Source organism: Pteronotus mesoamericanus, unplaced genomic scaffold (assembly GCF_021234165.1).
Source record: "Pteronotus mesoamericanus isolate MK-2021 breed Mesoamerican mustached bat unplaced genomic scaffold, CSHL_Meso_final contig_221, whole genome shotgun sequence".
Classification (NCBI taxonomy): domain Eukaryota; kingdom Metazoa; phylum Chordata; class Mammalia; order Chiroptera; family Mormoopidae; genus Pteronotus; species Pteronotus mesoamericanus.
Genome location: NW_026555092.1, coordinates 1,842,904 through 1,863,990, shown reverse-complemented (window position 1 = coordinate 1,863,990; position 21,087 = coordinate 1,842,904).

The following is a 21,087-nucleotide window of genomic DNA, read 5'->3' as shown; positions in this document are numbered from 1 at the left end:
AAACAAACACAAGAGTGTTCAGGGAGGGGTGGTGGCAGCCTGCCTGCTTCCAAGTCATTTTTTGTCATTAGGGCTCTGATGACATGCCAGCTGTCCCCCAAGCACCTCCAGATTCAATACCTCTGTACATTGCGTTCCCTGGTCTGGAATGTTCCCTGCTGTTCACCCGATGAAGTCCTACCACCACCCCTTCGCCTCCACCTCAGTTCCGTTGAACTACCCCACCCCACCGCAGCCTAGCAGGCAATCACAGCGTCTCCCCAAGCTCCCAGAACCCCAGGCAGGCGCTCAAGACCTCGCTGAATTTTTTAGTGTCTGCTGGTAGCCACCTCAGCACGGGGCGAGCTCCTAGAGAGCAGGGATCTCGCCCTGCGGACAGTGGCAGTCCGTGTGCCGGCCGAACCTGACACGCTGCCGGCCGGGTGAGGCGTGTCCGTAAGTGGGCGGAAGGACAGTGAGGTCAGTGGGGATTGGCTGCGGAGGCCACTCAGCAGCAGTAAGAGCGAGCTCTGGAGCTGGGGCTCCAGGTTCAGATCCTGCCTCTGCCCGTCTCACGCCGGGTAATGCAGGGCCAGTGATCCCACACCTCTGTGCCTCAGGCTTCTCATCTGCCAAGTGGGAGACTCATGAAAGCTGGAGGGCGTTGTAGGGATGATAGGAGTTAATACATGGAAAGGCCTAAAGCAGAGCCCAGGGGCAGGGTTAACGTTCAATGAACGTCAGCCAGCAGCTACGACTATGAGGCAGGGAGGACGGACTGATGGGCAAGTGAGGCAGATGAGGGATAGGAACTGAAAATGGACAGACCCTTCTCTGTCCACTCGGCCAGGCAACCATTAGCTGACCTGCTCATCTGGAAAGCCCACAAAGTCTTTCTAGATCCAAGATGCTGGAAACCAAAAGCTCACCTGCTTGCCGTGCCCCTCCACTTAGTATTTGATTAAATTCGGGCTATTTGATTAGAGGGGTAGAAGTCCCAGTTCTTAAGTGAAAGGGGTTTGTTTGTTTCCTGAGAGAACTAGATTCGTACATCTGTGTCTGTGTCTCTTTCACACACACAGACTCGCGTGGGACAAACAACCCACCAGGCAGTCGGATGGTGTCTTTTCCTTCCGACGGAGAGATAGAGAGAACATCCGAGGTCAGCCCAGAAGGTTCCAGGGAGGGGGTGGGAAGACAGTCAGACTGGAAGGGTTGAGATGAACAGAGAGAAAGGACGGTCCCAACAGGAGCCCGAACGTGTGAAGGCAAAGAGGCGGCAATGCAGGGCTTCAAGGTCAAGGAGAAAGACATGAACCAACAGCTGGTGACGGGGGGACAGAGAGGTGGCCTGGATCGACCGCAGAGGGCATGGCTCCCTGAACTCAGCCTGGGCAACAGCAGCCTCTTTGCATGCCCATCTCATGTACAGACCTCATCGCCAGCCCAGCTTACAGGTGAGAATGCCGGAGTTCAGATGGTCTGCCACTTGCCCAAGGCCACCCAGCAGAGCTGGAACCAGAAGCCCCGAGGGTCTGGGTTCCAGAGCCAAAGATTTTTCTGGGGCTCCCTGGACAGTCTTGATGCCACAAACTGGTTAAGGGCAGAGGACTGGAGCCAGTTGATATTCAACTGGTGGGAGGAGAGCTGGACAAAGGGAGGCAGTGAGTAGGGCGGGGAGCAGAGCTGGCAGGGCCCAGAGTCTGAGGCCTGGGGCCGCTGGAGCACGCAAGCAGGGGACGGTCAGGAATGGCTGCTCTCTGGGTACACAGGCTTCCACCATCCCACGGAGAGGACATGTTCCGTCCCAGGACACCTCGCTCTGGGCCAAGCCTGGGAGCTGAGTGGGAGGAGGCGGGGTGGGCACATGTGCCATGTTTCTCTTGAGATGTTGGCCACCCCCCGTGCCCATACTCTGGTACTTCACTTAACAGCCCTGCAGCGGGACCCTTCTGGTACCAGATGTGGCTCTCCCATCCTTGCTCTCACACTCCACAATCAGAAAGGCACAGAGAGAGCACATGACCTCCCCAGGGTCACACAGCGCATCAGTGACAAGGACAGGTCTCCCATTAACCGGCTAAGGATCTGAGGAACTTTCGCTGGAAGCACAAGGTGGTCTGCAAGGCATAGCGTGGAGATTCGAGATGTTAATGATTTGTGTCAACTGAAGAGAACATTTTGAACCGAGACTAATCTAGAAAAATCCTTATTTCACTTACTTGCCATTGTACTTTTTTTTTCCTTTTTTCTTTTTTTTGGTTGTTAAACGATCTTTAATTGAAACGTTTCCCTCTGCGGTTGCCAACTAGCCTGGCATCCCAGTGTAACCATCGTTGCCGTCATCTGTGATGTCTTGAGGGACATGGCCATCAACATGGCAGCCTGCAGACTGGGCCGTCCCCAGGACATCTCTAATGCTTCCAGAGAGTTCTCTGGCTAAAGATCGGTGCCGCATCTGTCAGGCAATGTTGACAATCTCATCAAAAGTGATATTTCCACTGTGCTAAAAGGGGTGTTTTGCTTCTTTCTGTCTCGTGGTGGTTCTTTGAGGGCTTTGATGATCGGGGCAGAGGCAGGAGGCACTACCTCAGCTGGGCCTGTTTGCTCTGATCAACTAGTTTCACTGCAATCCACAGGCCCTTCCAATCACCAGTTGTTTCGGCGATGTCATCACCAACCTTTTTTTATAGACGGGCCTGGGGGCCAATCGAGGGGGCCAGGGCAGAGGTGGCTCGGACTTCCCCACCGGTGCGCCCCAGGAGTACAACCCTGATCTCACTGGGGTCGAACTTCAGCGGCATGGTGGAGGTGGCTGCTGTGGAATGAACCCGGATTCGGGGCGGCTGGAGACAGTTACACCTTCGCCTCCTCTGAGCCAAAAGCCGAAGGCTGTGCTCTTAATAATAATGAACGTTTTCATAGCCTTTACTATGTGCCAGGCATTGTTCTCTACACCTCACCTACGTGAACTCATGGAGTCCTACAGCACCTTAGGGAGTGCAATATTATTTCCCTTTTACAAAAACAGAGGCACAGAGCAGCTAACAGCTCGCCCCAGGTGACAGAGCCAGCAAGTAACTAAGCCAGACCTGGACATTACTTGTGGATATTTGTCTTTCTCAGGAGCAAAGTGCAAACTCCTAAAGCAGCAGGCAAGGCTGGAAACAAATCTGGAAACCATACCTGTTCTCTCTACAACGCGTACACCATGTGTTTGCAGATGGAGTACCTGCAGCTACTATTCGACTCAAACTCACTGCACTCTCTTCCCAAACGCCATTTCATTGTCTGTGCATCACAGCCTGCGGAAGGAGAGCTTCTCTTAATTCCCTGCTTTACAGAAGAGAGGTCAGGTGACTTGCCCAAGGCCACACAGCGAGAGAGTGGCCTAGAATCACCTCTGAGAATGACTCGGTCCAAGTGCCTTAGCAGTGCACCACACCTGTGGCCTGCCCTGCATCAAGAGCCACCTGGGAATGGCAGTCAGGGGAGGGGAGGACCTTAGGCTCAAGACCTGGCTCCATTTGTGGCCAGACCAGTGACCCTGGACACATCCCTCCCACCCCTAAAACCCCATACTTCAGCTGGTTCCGGCTCGGGACACTGGACCACCATGGCTCTCCCTGCTTCTGGTCCCAATGCCCCACACACCCCGGCAGCCCGCCCCTGGGAAAGGAAGCCTCCGTCCCACAGATGGGCACCACACACAACCTGGAAGAGGAGGTTGGGGCAGCTCTGGACCGTGGGGAAATGGGCCATGAACTTGTAATTTTAGGAGTGGCGGCCAACACAAGCAGCACCCCTGGCTGGTATGTGCAGGGGGCTTGTGAATGCTCAGCTTGCGTCAGAGCAGGCAGTTCGCTGATGTTCCCCAAGATAGTGTTTATTGCAGCTGGGCCCATAGATAACAAGGTTGTTCCTCACATTCGCAGAGAACCTTCCAGCTGGCAGAAGCTCCTGGCCGCTATTGCACTTGATCTTCTCAGTGACCCTGAGAGGTAGCAGGGCAAGCGCTAGGTCCCAACCCCAAGACAAGAAGCCTAGGCGCACAAGTGGGCAGAGACCCCCTTGCTTAGTGACTTCTTTACCTTGGGCACATCACTTTACCTTTCTGGGCCTCGGTTTCCTCGTGTGCCCAGTGGGGATAAGCACAGTGAGCGCCTCTGTCCCTGTTATTGCAAGAATAAGAATTCAATAACAAACAACGAGATAACGCCCAGGGTTTGGAATGTATTAAACATTCAACAAATGTTAGCTACTAGTCACAGCGATAAAGAGTGAACCAGGCACTGTTCTAAGTGCTTTATGTGCATTAGTCTAATTCTCACCACAAGGCTACATGGGAGGTGCTATCATTGCTCCCACTGCACAGAAAAGTTAAGTAACTTGGCCAGGGACACACAGCTGTAAACAGGACACTATGAAGAGGGGAGGGGAGAAACTCTTAATGCAATGCCTACTACGTTGCCTGGAGCTTTTGTTCAGCCTTCCAAGAACTCAGTGAAGTGGAAATTATCAGTTCAGGGGCAGAAGAGAAAACTAAAGCTCAGAAAGGGGGAGGGAGGTGAAAGGTCACACAGTAACAGCAGAGGAGAGCTAGGATCCAGGCCGGGCTTGTCTGGCTCCATGTCCAGTTAGATACCAACTTCTGTCTGGACAGAAGACTTGATGTCCCAACCACCTCAGATACAGGGGGCCCGCCTCAGAGTGGCGGGTGACCTCACTCGACCAGTGAGTATGATGTGTGTGTGTGGGCCCTGGCGGCGAGCACTGTGGGACTCCCGTTGTCTCTGTGCCCAGCGCTGCCACGAGACCCGTCCCCACGTCAGGCTGCTCCCTCTGCCCCGGACCAGCCCTTCCTGCACTTTCACAGGATTGCAGCCTCCTTGGGACCTTTCACACCAGAACAAAGCTTCCATAAAGGGAGGGGCTTCAGTCATCCTGGTCCCCAACCTCCCAGGCCAGCCCCTCTGGGTTTCTAATTCTGCAGAGAGAGGCTGAATACTCGACTGCTGTGTCCTCATCTGTAAATAAGGGATCATTAACGCCATTCTGCTTCCAATATCAGCTTCTTGGGGGTTGGGAGCAGGAACTTTGCACACTGTAATGTGCTAGGCAGATATTTCTATGGTTTTCCACTGCTCCCCCTCTGATCACTGTAGCAGAGATTTGTTGTAATTTTGGGCCACTCAAAATCCCCTCCTCCTTTCTCAGAATATACAACCACATTTCCTTTAGGAAGTGACTCTCCCCCTTGCTGCCAGTGGTTCGGGTGCAACTGATCTCAGCCCCAGCAACTCCAGACTGGGAGACTTTCTCCACCTGGATGGTATGTTGTGAGGGTGTGAGGTGGGGGGAAAGACATTACACGGAGGCTGAAGGTCAAGCAGCCCCTCAGAAGGTTAACAGAGAGAAGCAGAGACTCTAAGTCTCTGGCACCATCTTTGAGCCCCTTGGTGCAGCCATGCCTGAAGCCTACATCTGAACATCAGAGTTACATGAGCTAATTAATTCCCTTTATGGCTTGCCTTGGACTTTGGGTTACTTGAAACACAGAGTCTGACCTCAGGACTCCCATTCCGTTTTTCCCAGCCATCATAATCAAACACATCATGCCATATACTCAGCCAGCTGTTCCTACCAAAGAACGAATCTTACAAACAAGCTCAAGATGGGTCAGTAAGTTTCAAGTGCATTGTAAAATGAGTCCAACTGATTACAAATTAGGTTTTCTTCTCAGAATCTATAAACTTGGATCCCAGGAAGTGTAGAAGTGTAGGAGGTCCCTGGAAGGGATTTTCCTAACATCCCTCCTCAGTATTGGACTCGGCCCCTCCTCGGACAACAGGTAGCTGTCAGCTGAGTTTAACAACTCTGACCACTAGGTTCCAAGTGTCGACTGTGTGCCTGGCCCTGCACTAGGGCCTTCAGGTACAAGCTCTGCCTTCTAGGCACTTCAGTCTAGCGGTGATTGGTCATGATACACATTTTTACTGGGTTTTACACAAAAGCCCTAGGAAGTCAGCGCACAGGGGCATGCTTCTGCACCCATTTCACAGAGAAGGAAGCAGCTCGGAGAGGCGAAGTGACGTGCCCAAGGTCCCTCTGCTAAAGAGAGGGAGGGCCAGGCCATACCCCCGCACCTACCTGGCTCCAGACCCAGCGCTTTTTCTCTTAGCCTTTGGGGTGGCAGGGATGACACTGGCCATTTCTTTGAGGTAGTTTGTTCCCCATAGGGGCAGTCAGAGTGGTTTAAAAAGCCAAAGAAGAGAGGAAAGCCAAGGATCATGGACTTCTTGTTTGTCCAAGGGTCTTGGCTCCTTGAGAAGTCCCACCAGTGCCCGGGAGCTCCCAGCCTTCCTCTCTTGCAGGGCTCACCTTCTTCACACTGTGGCCAGAGAGAGACCAGACACTACCCTGAAATGCAGGCCCCAAATGCTTTCATGGGCAGCTCTCAGCACCCCGAGCGACCTGTCCTGGCCCCTCTCAGGCCTCTGCCCCCCTCCTCTGAGATCCCGTTGCCACTGACTCAACATCTCATATGCACCAGGGCCTTCCCAACAGGCTCTTCATTTGGCCACTGTTTATTGAGCACGTCCCATACGCCAGGGGCTGTTCTATGTACTGAACAAAATAGCCTGATTCCTGCTGGTGGGGAGAAGAGACAACAATGAAAAAAGGGCAATCAATAGAATGCTAAGTAGGGGTAAGTTTAATGGAGAAAACTAAGGCGGGGAGGAGGGTGGAGAGGTGCCATTTTCAGTTCTAAAGAGACAGATCAGAGACAATCTCACCAAAAACTCACCCCGCTGTAGCCTTGCAATTATCCCCTGCAGCTGAGAATGCGATTCCCAATTTGCAGACAGGGAAACGAAAGTTTCAGGATTAATCATAAGCCCATGCATGACGAGCAAGCTAGCGGTGGGGCTGCGATGTCGGCACAGGGCCGCCCGCCTCCCACGTGCCCTTTCCCCTAACTGTACCAAACGGCACCAGGAGCCCTTTGGCAGATTAGGAAACTGAGGCTCTCGGAGGCAGAGCCCTGTGCCCGGCCCACGTGAGTAATGGCGGGGCCGAGTCCAGCCCCGGCGCCACCCTCGGGGACTGCCTCTTGGCAAGACTCGCGTGCTTTCGCAGGCCTCCCTCTCCAGCTCCAGGTTTATTGAAACTCGATCCTCCTCTTTGCTGACCCCATGTCCTCCAAGAGTCTTCTTCCTTCTCCCAAAGTCCCTTTGGCTCTGTCTCCCAGGTCACATGGGTCCCTAATTGGTTAACCCACCCTCGATCTGCCTCTTCAATGAACTTTTGGCCCATCACTAAACCGACAATTGCATGAAACCTACAAAAGACATTTCACGTATGGCCCAGGGTGGGCAAACAGCCCGAGTGCACGTGTAAGGGGATGGGGAGCTTCTCACTGAGCTTTCCCATCTGAATTGGGGTTCAATAACCCCAAAACCCCAGTCTGATCTTTCGGAACACTGCAGTGTAGCAGAAAGGCCTTGGCCGTGCAGGAGGTGGTCATGGGTTACGTCCTGGCCATGCAGTTTTGAAAGTGACCTTACGCCTGGGGCTGCCGGTTCCTTACTTATAAAAACACCACTAGTCATCCCTATCTTGCAAGGTTGTTACAAAGATAAAACACAATGGAGAGTATCTGTCACAAGATAAAATTTAATAGACATTGTACAGAGAAAACACTTAGCAGAGCCCGGCAGACAAACACGAAGAATTTGCTGAACTGAATGGAGAAGTCTGTATAGTGATGAACAGCCACCACTAGCAGAATAATTGCTGCATTCATTGTGCTCCTACACTCTGAGGTAGGCACTGTTAATAGCTACCCAAATTTACAGAAGGAAAAGGAGCCCAGAGAGGTTAAGTCACTTGCCTACAGTCATACAGCAGGCAAGTGGCAAGGATTATGAACCAAGCTGTCCAACTCCGAAGTACAAGCTCTGAACCCTTATGCCAGGAGAGTAAGTTGAGGCTTGGCAAATTGAAATAACTGCTCATTGAAACACAGTGATTAAGTGCTGACCCAGGAGGGGATAGTAGCCAGTCCCACTCCAGAACCTTTGTTCTTAACCACCCGCCAGCCTTGTCAGAGCTAACAGGGGCTCCAGGAATAATCTAGCCCTACCCAACACTCTTCCCCCCCGCCCCCCGCCAGACAGAGCTTGAGGTCCAGAGAGGTAGTGTGACCTGACCCAAGGCACAGAGCCAGTTAGTTGAAGAATCAGGGCAAGCAGGGGCCATCAGGAAAGGAGCCTTCAGGATGCATGAGAATTTTTCCAGCAGAAGGTGAGGAAAGGCGGCCTAAGCAGAGGGAACAGCCCATGCAAAGGTCTAGAGGCCATGAAGGTCTCTTTTTTGAGAACAGTGGCCTGGGAGGCATGTGCAAAGGTTGGGGCCAGGGCAGACAGAGGATGAGACTGGTTTTTCATATTGAATATTTCCACCTGTTTTCTTTAACTCTTTCTTATTGTTTTATGTTGCCAATATCTTTCCTTAGTTCTTTCCATGTTTCTAATTCTTATGTAAAATTCATAGTCCATCAGTTCTAATACCGCAGTGGTATCTATTCAGTTTGCCGGTTCTCTTTTGCAGCCACTGTGCTCTGGCTGATGGTGCGGTGTGGTGGAGGCCGCACATAGTCTGCCCTTTACCTGCCAGTTGGGGCAGAGGAAGATATATGGCTCCTGGGCCCTCTTCCCCAAATCAACCCCAGAGTAATAATAAAGCAAAATGTCACTAAATCAAAGAAATTATGGAGAAACCAGGCGCTCCCAGGGAGACGGAAGGGGTTTTTAAGCTGGAGTGTGTAGGGTGGGAGAGGCACTGCTGCCAGGAGAGGGGCGGAGCGCAGGCCCGAGGGCCGCGGAGAACGTCGCAGGAAAGAAGATAGGGGCTGATTTCTGCTCTTGCCTCTTGCATCAGGCCTTCCGCAGTAGCCTCCCCCGACGCCCCCCCCCCCCCCCCCCCCCCCCGGCACACACAGCCCTGCCATCACTTGGATGTCGGAGGCGCAGGCAGATAGCATGAGTGTCCCGCTGGAGTAACTTCAGGGCAGTGCAGCAGGTGACGCGGAGCTGCAGGAATGAAGACAGGCCGCCACAGTTACTCCGCCACCCCATCTCTTCCAGACCTCCAGTCCTGAGGATCGTGACCTGGGCACACAGCCCCCTCCCCTGGAGGCCTCTTCCTGGGGCACTGACTGTCAGGCCCAACCCTGTGGAGTCAGTTACTTGAGGAGTTGGCGGGAAGGGTGGTGATGCCAAACCCAGGGAGGAACTGTGTGTTTCTGGTGACGATGTGGGCAGCGTGGTCTCTACTCTGGGACTGTCATCTCCTTGGGCTCAGTGCTGACTGAGACTAGGGTCAGGCTTAAATTCTTACCAGCATCAGAGAGAATAGCTGGGGACCCCCAAGAAAGGTACTCCTGGGTTAAAAAAACAGGAAATCCAAGGAGTACAATGGCTTCAAAAGAAACAAACTGATTCTCTCATCAGTAATACCATCGGAATCAGCTGTATTCAACAAATGGACTGAGAATGTTAAATAAGCATTAGAAACACGCAAAAGAAATAAGCAAAGACAGTAGTGATACAAAACAGAACACGAAAGTATGAAAGGACCCAAATGGAAATATTCTATATGAGAACCTGGTTGAAATAACAAACATATTCAGTAGAATGGACATGGCAGCTGAGGAATGAAATATGGAACTGGGATATCAGATGGAAGAACACTTCAGGAGGAAGCCAGGAAGGATTAAGGAACAGTTAATATGAAAAAAAAAAATAGTAAAACATCAGTTAAAAGTTAAAACATCAGCCTCGACCGGTGTAGCTCAGTTGGTTGGGTGTTGTTTTGCAGAGCGAAAGGTCACTGGTTCCATTCCAGGTCAGGGCACATGTCTGGGTTACAAGTTCAGTCCCTGGTCAGGGCACATACAAGAGGCAGCCAATCGATGATTCTCTCTCACGTTGATGTGTCTCTCCCCCTCTTTCTCCCTCTCTTCCCCTCTCTCTAAAAATAAATAAATAAATCCCTAAAAAAAGTTAAAACATCAACCCCAATCCTATTCCATGAATTCGAAATAGGTCATAAACCAAATTATAAAACCAGATTTACATAGCTTATAGGAGAAAACCTAAGAGCTTCATGACTTTGGGGTGAACAAGGAATCCTAACTTTATAAAAGAAAAAACTGATAAATTGGACTTAATCAAAATTTAAAATTTCCGCTCATCAAAAAGATATCATTAAGAAATTGAATAGTACCCTGGCTAGGTGGCCCAGTTGGTTAGAGTGTTGTCCTGTGCACCAAAGGTTCTCCAGGTTCAATCCCCGGTCAGGGCACAAAACTAGGTTGCAGATTTGCTCCCCATTTGGGTGGTGTGCAGGAGGCAACTGATGAATGTTTCTCTCTCTCTCTCTCTTTCCCTTCCTTACTCTCTAAAATACAATAAACATATCCTCAGGTGAAGATTTAAAGAAAAAAGAAATTGAATAGACAAGACATAATAAAAATGTAAAGACACAGTACCTATAGCTGAAAAAGGACTCCTAAGTTGACAATAGAATGACTAACAATCCCCCAAAAACACAATGGGCAAAAGACAGCCATTTCAAAAAGAAAACATACAAATGAGCAATATAGTTAATGGAAAAGTGCACATCATTATTATCAGGTTACTGAAAAATAAACCCATTTCATACCCACTGGAATGACTAAAACCAAATCATAACTACTTGCAAAATCAAACATTGTCAAGAATATAGGAAAAACAGAAATCTCATATATTGCTCATGGGAATGTAACTTAGTATAGTGACTCTGATAGATTGTTGTTTGTTGTTTTTTTTTTTAAGTAGTGGGAGATGAGTGATCTTTGAGGGAAGACACATTTTATTTATTTATTTATTTATTTATTTATTTACTTTTTTAAAACTTATTTATAGAGAGGAGGGAAGGTAGGGAGAAAGGGGAGAGAAACATCAGTGTGAGAAAGAAACATGGCTTGGTTGCCCCTCATACACTCCCTGACCAGGACCGAAACTGCAACACAGGCATCTGCCCTGACCGGGAATCAAAACTTGCGACCTTATGGTTTGCAGGATGACACCCAACTAACTGAGCTACGCCAGTTTCTTATAAAGTAAAACATATGCTTATCACATGATCCAACATTACTATTCCTAAGTATTCGCACAAAAGAAGTAAAAATATACCTGCACAAAGATTCATACATAAGTGTTCATAGGAGCTTTATTTATAATACCCCCAAAATGGAAACGGTTTAAATGTTCATTAGCAGATGAATGAAGTAACAATGGTGGTATGTTAAGAAAATAACAGTGGGATGTTGAAAACTACTCAGCAAAAAAAGTGAACTGCTGACCACAAAAACAGATGAATCTCAAAAACATTTTGTTAAGTGAAAGAAGTGGGACATAAAACAGTACATGCTATATGATTCCATATGAAGGAAACCCTGGAATAAAGACAAAATGGTGAAAGGAATCAGAATAATGATTACTCTTGGGAGGTAAAATGGACTAGAAAGAGATCTGAGAGAACTTGCAAGAGTGATAAAAAAATTTTTTTAAAATCTTGTTTTGGGGTCATGGTTACAAGGTAATGTACATTGCATTTTGTAGCATGAAATTATACATCAACAAAAAGAGAGATAGGCATATAAGTCCCAACATCTAGATAATAGGCATCCCAGGAGAAGAAAATAAATCAAGGGAGGAAGTATTTGAAGAAATAATAAAGATAACTTTGGAAGTAAAAAAGGATGAAAGTTCTCAATTTGGAAGGGCCCCCAATATACCAAACAGGACAAATAAGAACAAAATGCACACTTAAGGCAACAGAAACATTCTAAAGGTCTGGAGGAAAATAGAACACTTACAAAGAAATAAGTTTCAAACAGAATTGACTAAAGTGCCATAGGAAAATAATTTGAACTGAGAATTTTATATCTAGCTAAACTGTCATTCAAATGTTAAAGGTTAATAAAAATCACAACTGTTCAAGGGCTCATGTTTGTACACAAAGAGACCTCCTTCCCACCAAAAATATTTTCAAAGTAACAACTTAAAAAATAGAAACAAATTCTACAAATGATACTAAAGACACATGAAGGCTGAGAAATAAACTTAGTAAAGTTAACATAGGTCAATCCATAACTTGTTTTCTTTTTTGTTTCAGAAATAATCATGTTTCAGAAAGTACACAAAAGCAAAGAGAAGAATATTTAATCACTGGACAGAAGTAAAGACTGAATATTTTGGTATATATTTTTTTAAAAAGAAAAGAACAAGAAGAACATGTATCTACAATAACTCAGAACTAAAAGTTCCAGATGATTTTAATGTGATGTCAAGGGGGCTGATGGGCATGTTGATGAAGAATAAAGGCAGAAGGGGAAGAAGGAGACCAACAAGCCTGAGAAAATGATAATCTTGTCTTTGCTGGGAAAAGTTTTAGCTAACAATTTTTTTAAGTAATAAACATTAAAAATAAAACAGAAAAGTCAAGATAAATTGAAATTAAAAATGTAGGATGATAGAAACAAAGTACACACACACACATTCTTTTCTGGAACATTCAAACCTTTTAAAAATTGACCATACTATAAGTCTCATGTTTTAAATAATAGGTTTTCACATAGTCTACATTCTCTGACCATGGTACAATTATATTTTAAAGGACAAACAATTCACCATACACATAGGGATTAAAAACATCCCTAAAGAACTGATGGATCAAAGAAAAGTCATAGTAGAAATTTAAAGTTACTTAGAGCTTCCCTGGCCAGGTGGCTCAGTTGGTTGGAGCATCATCCCATACACCAAAAAGTGTTGGGGGTTCGATCCCCGGTCGGGGCTTGTACAGGAGGCAACCAAAGACATCGATGTTTCTCTCTCTCTCCCTCTACCTTTCCTTTCTCTCTAAAATCAATAAACATATCCTCAGGTGAAGATTGTTGGCTTTTTTTTTTTTAAATCCTCACCCGAGGATACTTTTTTTATTATATAATGAACAAATTAGGTTTATTTTAGGAATACAAGAATGGCTTAACATTAGAAAATATATAAATCATTAACATATTAAAAGGGAAAAACCATTATCATCTGAAGATACTTTTTGAAATCACTTAATACAATTGAACCCAAATTATTATTTTTTAAAAACTCTCAATAAGTTATGAATAGAAAAGAGCTTCCTTAACCAGAAATAAAAGGAATTTATTAAAAAAATCTTCAACACATATATCCTAAATGGGGAAGCTTTAGAACATTCTAAAATAAAAAACAAGGCAAAGATACTCAGTACTACTATTTTCTTAAGTTTTCTTTTAAATATTTGATTTTTTAGAGAGAGGGGGAGGGAGGGAGAAAGAGAAACATCAATGTGTAAGAGAAACATTGATGGGTTGCCTCTTGCGCATCGCCATCCAGCGACCTGGCCCGCAACTCAGGCATGTGCCGTGACCAGGAATCAAACTGATGACCTTCAGGTTTGCGGGAGGACGCCCAACTCACTGACCCACACCAGTCAGGGCCTTAGTATTATTTTTATCTAAGATTGAACTGGCAGTCCTAGACAGTTCAATAAGATAAGGAAAAATGCTAAAAGTATAAAGATTTAAAAACACAGAAGAAAACTATCAATATTTGTACCTGATTGTCTACATAGGATCTACAGACAAGTAATTAGAAAAAGAGTTTAGCAAGTTAGCTTGGTAAGATCAAAGCACAAAAATGATAGAAACAAAGTACACACACACACACACACACACACACACATTCTTTGTATGTGTGCGTAGAAATGCCTACTGCATTTCTATTCATCAGCAACAAAGACAACAAGAAAACATGGGTATCTAGGAAATAATAGGAAATAAGCTATCTAGGAAAACAGGGGTATCAAGAAAATAATTTAATAGGATCTCTGCCTTACATTATATGGATCAAGGTCTTAAATGTACAGGGGGGAAAAACACTTTAAAACATTTAGTAGGTGAATAGCTTTTTGACCTTGGAGTGAGGCATACTTTCTTAAACAAGACCCCAAAGCACTAACTATTAAAGACAATATTGTTAAACTATATTAAACTTTAGGAGTTCCATTTCCAAAACATGATTAGACTCAAGAATATCTAGGGCTAATACAAATTAAGAAAAGGACAAATAGAAAAAGGGGCAAAGGACATTCCCAGGAGAAGACTGATGCACATCTTCATACAAACTTATTCCACCTCATTGGTGATCAGGGAATTGCAAATCAGGTTTACAATGAGAAATCATTACACTTACTTGTCTGGGAAAAATTTAAAAGTCCGATAATACTGTGTATTGCAGAAGGACTTCTATATTACTGATGGAAGTGTAAACTGATACAACCATTGTGGAAAAGTTTGCTCTTATCTTGCAATACTGAACACATTTTCATGGACCCAATGACCTAACAATTCTACTCTTAAGTATATATCAAGAGAAAATCCCTAAATTCATGCATTAGAAAGCATGCACATCAATATTCATAAGTCCTTTTTTCACATTAGCAAAAACCTGAAAATAGCCCAAATGCCATTAACAAGAAACTGAATAAATAAAAATTGTGGAACAGTGACCCAGTGGAATATTATACAGCAATAAAAAGAATTATAGTTCCATGCAATGATATTAATGAATCTCACCAATACAAGATTGAGTGAAAAAAAGTCTCAGGAGATTGTGTATGATCACCTTTCATATAGATATAAATATATTTTTCACCTACATAATATAATTTTAAATACTAATCAAAAAAGGCAAGCGAGTGAGAAACCCCAGATTCAGCACAGTGGTTTACCCCACACGAAGGAGGGTGTGGGAGAGGGATGGAGGAGTCCAAAGGAAGATGTCAATTACTGTCAATATTCCAGTGCTGATACTGGATAATAGTTCATAGGTATTTTAGATTTGTTTTTAATGATAGACAAGAGGGTCATTATGGACCAATGATGGGAGTGCTTGAAACAAGGACCATGATGAATCCATTCATAGGTCCCACGGTCAGTCAAATAATTTAAATGAAAACAAAATGCTCAGTAAGAATTCACATTTTGCCAAGCACTGCAGAAAGCTGTTGACACGCATAAAACCTCACTGAATCCTCAACAGTCCTTTAAGCTAGAGCACATCACGGTAGCCTCCCCTCACCCGTGGTTTTGTCTTCCACGGTTTCGGTTACCTGTGGTCATCTGCAGTCTGAAAACATTAAATGGAAAATTCCAGAAACAAATAGTTCCTAAGTTTTAAATTGTGCACCGTTCTGAGTAGCATGATGAAATCTCAGGCTGAAATCTCAGGCTGTCTCATTCTGAATCCCCTTGCGCATCCATGCTGTAGACACTAGGCACTTCGCAGCCATCTAGGTTATCAGACAGCCTATAGCAGTATCACAGCACTTGTGTTCAAACACCCCTTATCTTACTTAACAGCGGCCTCAAAGCGCAGCAGTAGTGATGCTACAATTCGGATTTACCGAGAGCAGCTGTAAAGTGCTCCCTTTAATGGAAAGGCGAGTACAGCACAATAAGACGTTTTGAAAGAAAGACCACATCCACATCACTTGTATGACTGTATGCTGTTATAATTGTTCTATTTTATTAAATTTATAAATGCAACTTTATCATAGGTATTCGGTGCTTTCCAGAGTTTCGGGCACGCACTGGGGGTCTTGGAACACGTGCCCATGGGTGAAGAGGGACTACTGTGGCACTAGCTCCATTTTATGAGGAAACCGTGGTGCGGTCACTTGGCCACTTGGTGGGTCAGTCATAAAGAAACCAGATCTGAATGACCCCTTAACCAGGTCCTTGAGTCTCGCCCTTCTCCTATCACACTAAGCAAGGAAAAGTAACTTTCTTAGCAAATTGTAAATGATTAATAAATGTCCACCTTAATCCCGAGGGGGCTGTGAGGGCGTCCTGGCAAGAAACTGGTGGGTAGAGAGCGGACTAGTCCCACTACATCCCATTGTGACCTCAGGAAGAGGGTCGCTTCCCCCCTCCCCCTGGGCCTCAGCCACCCCCTCTGTACCTGGAGAAGGCTGGAATGACAAGCCCCAAAAGCCATTCCTATTCAAACTGTTTTTAAAGGCCCAGCCAACAATGGGAGGTCACCTAATCCCTAACCTCTCCTGCCAGGCCCCTGCTCATTCTTCCAGAGCTGATTGGATGTCTACAAGCTTGGGGTCCTGCCCGTCCTTCTGACTTTATCTCCTGGCCCCGGCCCCTCACCACTCAGAACTTCTGTGTCCCGCTCTCTTCTCTCACGATTTCTGCTCTGGCTGAGCTCTTGGCAGGAACACTTGCTTGGCCCACTCCCTCTTGTTTGTCAGTTCAAAGGCCACGTTCTCTGAGTCCTTCACAGCCCACGGCAGGTGAAGAAGGCCCCACCACACCCTACAACCCTGTTTCTTTTCTCCGCAGTGCTCATCACTGCTGAAATAAACTCAAAGGCTCTATGGTCTATCTCCTCCAGCAGAACGGAGCTCCAGGAGGAACCACCGCGTGCCATTCACTGCAGAATCCCCAGCACCTGGAACCACACCTGCTGTAGAAGATGCTCAGTAAATATTTGTTGGAGGGGGGAAAAAAACCCCAAGATTGAATGCTACTTCCTCCTGAAATTCTTTGTGGTCATTCTGCCCAAGGTGTGGGTAGGTGGCCTCCTCTGCTCCCAAGGCTCTCGCATTTTCCTTTACCCTACACCACCTGGGACCCTGCCTACGTCTGTTAACACAACCATCTGCCCACACATTGGATGCTCTTTGAAAGCAAACACTGGACCAGGTTCATCTGTGAATTCCAGCACCTAGCCGTGGGCCTAGCAGGCAGCTGGGCTAAGAAAGTGTTTGTTGAATGAATGAATGCACTCCTGCACGCACCTCTCCCCCTTCCTGACTCTGCTTTCGCCTCTTCCACCTGGACAGATGCCAAGAAACCAGCACCCAAGTGCACTAAGAAGGGAGGCCACTGCGGCAAGAACTTCCTAGAACAGGGGGAGCCCCTTTTTTCTTCCACGAGAAGCTATGTCCAGGCAGTGAGGGGACAAAGCCCAAAGCCAGCACTGCCTTTGTCACAAGAGTCATCTGGGTCCTGGCCCGGCAAAGCCAACAGAACAGGTATTTTCCCCATCTTTTGTCCCCATTGATGGAAAGAGGAGGTTGGCAGGCCTGCCTCTGAGCCCCGGCGAGAGGCCTCGCGCACTAGCTCTGCCTGGCCAGGGGCCAACCGGGAAACACTTGATTATTCAAATCATGTAACTACCCAACAGGGAAGGATCCGCTCCTCCCAAAAGGGGGAGGGAGGCAGGCAGGCCAGCCCAGAGATTTGGGTGTTGAAGGAGGAAATTTCAGAGCAAAGTGGTCCGCCCAGGCCAGCACATCGAGATGGCCCACACCAGGAAGACATGGGAGGCTGAGACAGAAGCCCAGGAGGGCCAGGCCCGAGGCCAGAGGCCTGGACTGAGCCCAGGCCCGTCCGCCACGGAGGTTTCTGAGCTCGCAGCAGCTTCAGCCAGGCTAATTGCTCTGGCCTCCCCCTGACCCTGGCCCTGGAGACCCCAGGACCGCCATGCTGTGCTCCCCATCTCCACCTCTTCCTTACCCCAGCAATGGCAGCACACGGGGACAGATAAACTCTGCACTTCTCAGCTCAGGGAGCCAGGAAGCGGCATGTAGTCAGTTCCTGCCTCATGCCTGCTCCCCGAGTTGGCCTCTGGGAAATCATCAGGTTCAAGAAGAGTTTACATATCTGGCCTGCAGAGATTAATCCAATTAAGCGATTACAGGCCCCTAAGCTGGAGCCAGGCTGCCCAGATTCAAATTCTGGCTTCACCACTTATGAGCGGCATGAACTTGGACAAGTCCCGTCCCTTCTCTGTGCTTCTATTCACCTGTTTGAATACCTACACTGTGCGAGGTTGAGGACCAAATAAAAAAGGGTATGGAAAACACCTACTTATCAGGCCCATATAAGGAGGCAGTGAGTGACAGCTCTTACTATTATGGAACAAATTACAATTGTCTGGAGCCAGGCCTAGATCTCTGGACCAGATACCCCCAAGACAGACACATTCCCCCTCATCAGAGCCAAACCCCGTCCACTTAGCAGACTGGGAGGCGTAGGGGAAAGACTCCAGGCTTTGGGTTCAAGTCCGAGCTCTGCCACACACCAGCTCTTGCAGCCCAGAGCTAGTTGCTCAGCCACACCTGAGCCCCCCGCCCCCTCTGTGCCCTAGAGATCATAGCGGTATCTCCCTCAGAGCTGTGACATTCCTTCGTTACCTGGAGGGGTGCTAGCCCGTGTTTGCGAGCAGAGCCAGGGAATTAGGGAGCTGACACTTGCCAGGGCGGCCCGAGACAGGGGTGAGGTGACAGGTCAGTTTCCCTCCCTGGAAACCTGTCTGGGCCCAGCCTCAGGGTGTGGTATGTAAGTAGTCATTCACTCACCAAGTATATATGAAGTATTGTGTACCCAGGAGCATGGGACATACAGATCTGTTATTCTGCGTACAGCCATTGCTATTATTATGAAAGAAACGAAGGTTTGGCAGGGAGGATACATCTGTGAACAAAATGGACAAAAACACTGGTCCAAGGTATGACGTTGGGGGAACCCATACCTGACTAAGCGCCTGAGGTCAACAGGGAAACGGCTTGGCCTGCTGCCAATCACCGACAAACCACTCACGAGCTAGTGTCTGTCTTCAGTGGGGAGGTGATACCACTGGAGATCTGGGAGGGGCACCCGGGCTTGGGCTGGGGTGGCTCAGGTGTCAAGGCAGCGGGACAGCCTTCACAGGTTTCCCCACAGTAACCAAGCCCTGCGGGGCTGTGGAAACCCCTGCCAGGGTGGCAGCCTTTCACTCACTCCAGGACACTAAACTCTTGTGACCTGGTCAGACACTGGAATTCGCCAATGATTCCTGCCCTCCAGGACCCCCTACGGAGAACCAGGCATTATGTGGATAATCAGATTTCAGAGGGCTCAAGATTTCTGAACAAGATCTAGAAAAGCAGCAATGATGCCAACTGGCAACATGGGCAGGGCGGGCCCTGCCGGGGAGGGGCAGCAGGTACAAAGGCAACGACCAGCGGCTGAGGACCCGTTAAGAAAGATCTTAGCCTGGGATCCTGGCCTGAGTTTGAGGGCTGGCTTTGCCATCGATTAGACCTGAACCACAGCGTCCCCTTTTGTTAAAAGACGATCATACTTTGTCAGGCTGTTTGAAGGAGTCCGTGAGTTCATGAAGAACGAGCTTTAAAAATTGAAATGAATGACAGAAGCCTCGAAACTAAGGTTGGGGGCATTCAAGTGACTTATCCAGGGTCGCAAAGCTCATTAAAGCATGGTCCATCTGGGATGGGGATGTAAGCCCAACCCCACAGCAGCCCCAACACTCCCGCCCCAGGCTCCCCAGGGCCATCTGCTTAGCAAGGCCCAGGCAGCAGGTAGGGCACTGAGTTCTCTGTTGAAGGGACCACCATTTCCTCGCTGTCTGACCCCAGGATGTCTTCTAAGGTGCAAAACGGTGTGGCCTTTGCCCCGCCCCACTGCGTGGATGCGGAAGGCCTGCACGGGAGAGCGTCCCTTTCCTCAGGGAGCACGCTGTCGCGGTCACGAACGAACGAGGAATGCTGATGGTCACGAGCTGAGGAAGCGCAAGGGCAGAGTCGAGCGGTCCCCACACTGAGCCGGGCACAGAAGTGGCTTCAGGGTTGGACAGATGTGAATTCAAATCTCAGTGGCGCCACTCGTCCACCTGCTGGGGCAACTCGGGAGAGTTACTGCTTCACAGGAGTCATTTTCCTCACTTGAAAAATGGGTTGTTACTAAAATGACAAGCTTTCTTAAAGCCTTGTTTTTCAAAAGCCCCTATTCTTGCTCAGATTAAGGGCTGCCAAAAGACCTTGTGAACTATACTGCATTGTTGAGCTAGGAACACTAAGCACTAGACTGTTTAAATATCTTCATCTGTGAGAAGACCAGCTTCTGAAGTTCGGGAGGGCAGACACTTCCTAACAGTTTCACATACCAGCAGTACAGCCCCCTTTATGAAATGTTGCCATTTCATGCATTAATAATGCATCAACCCATGTTCGGTACCTAGCATTGTACTATATATCATAATAGAATGGGTGTAACAAGTCAACTCTTTGGATCGATCTTTTTGATTTCATAGTGAGATTTTTTAAAAAAAAATTAGTGTGTGAGCTTTTGCTGAGATACTGAACAGAGCTCTTGGTCACGTGTTCCCTCTAAGGAAGCATTTTTTTCCAGCCGTGGGCGCGCTGGGGTGGAGGAGTGTGTGGGACACTTGATGTGAGCAAAAAATGAAGACAGTATTTTAACAAAACATGAAGTGGAGGTTAATTTATACTATATTGTACACATAATAATTAAAACGAATAAAAGCGTCACAGGTAATTTCTGTCAAATGCAGTCGATGATGGAGACAGTCGGTATTAATCAATAAGTGTTTTCTTTAGCTTTTCCTTTTTCTTGAACCTGTAATCCCTCCTGAAACTGGGCATTTAATTCACCTTTGAATTGGTCGTCCCCATAGTTGCTAACTTAGTTAAGTGCTTTTCTTAAAGAACTCCTTCTCCACAAGCAATATGCCTCCTTATATTGCACAGTCTTTCTCAATGACACAGTAGAAGTTTTTTGCAGATTAGTAAAAGTGCATTACTGTTTTCATGTTCCTTTATTCAAAGCTAATAAGCACTTTTTTTAGTTTTCTGGTAACTAGTTGTAAAAATCATGTGTTGCATCTTTACAGTTCTTTAAATATTTTAGATATTCTAAAACTATGAACCTCCTTAACACCACTGTCTTGCCACGTCCCCGCCACCATCAACTGACCGACGCTGGCGCTCCTCTGCCTCACCCGCGTGGGCACGCTTCCTACTCCCTGTCTGACCCTGCTCCTGGAGGTGTGTGGTTCTATGAACTCCCTGCTCATGCTAAGAAAGTTCTGTACAACTTACCCACTGGCAAGAATACAAGGTTGGACCTTTCAACCACTAGGACAA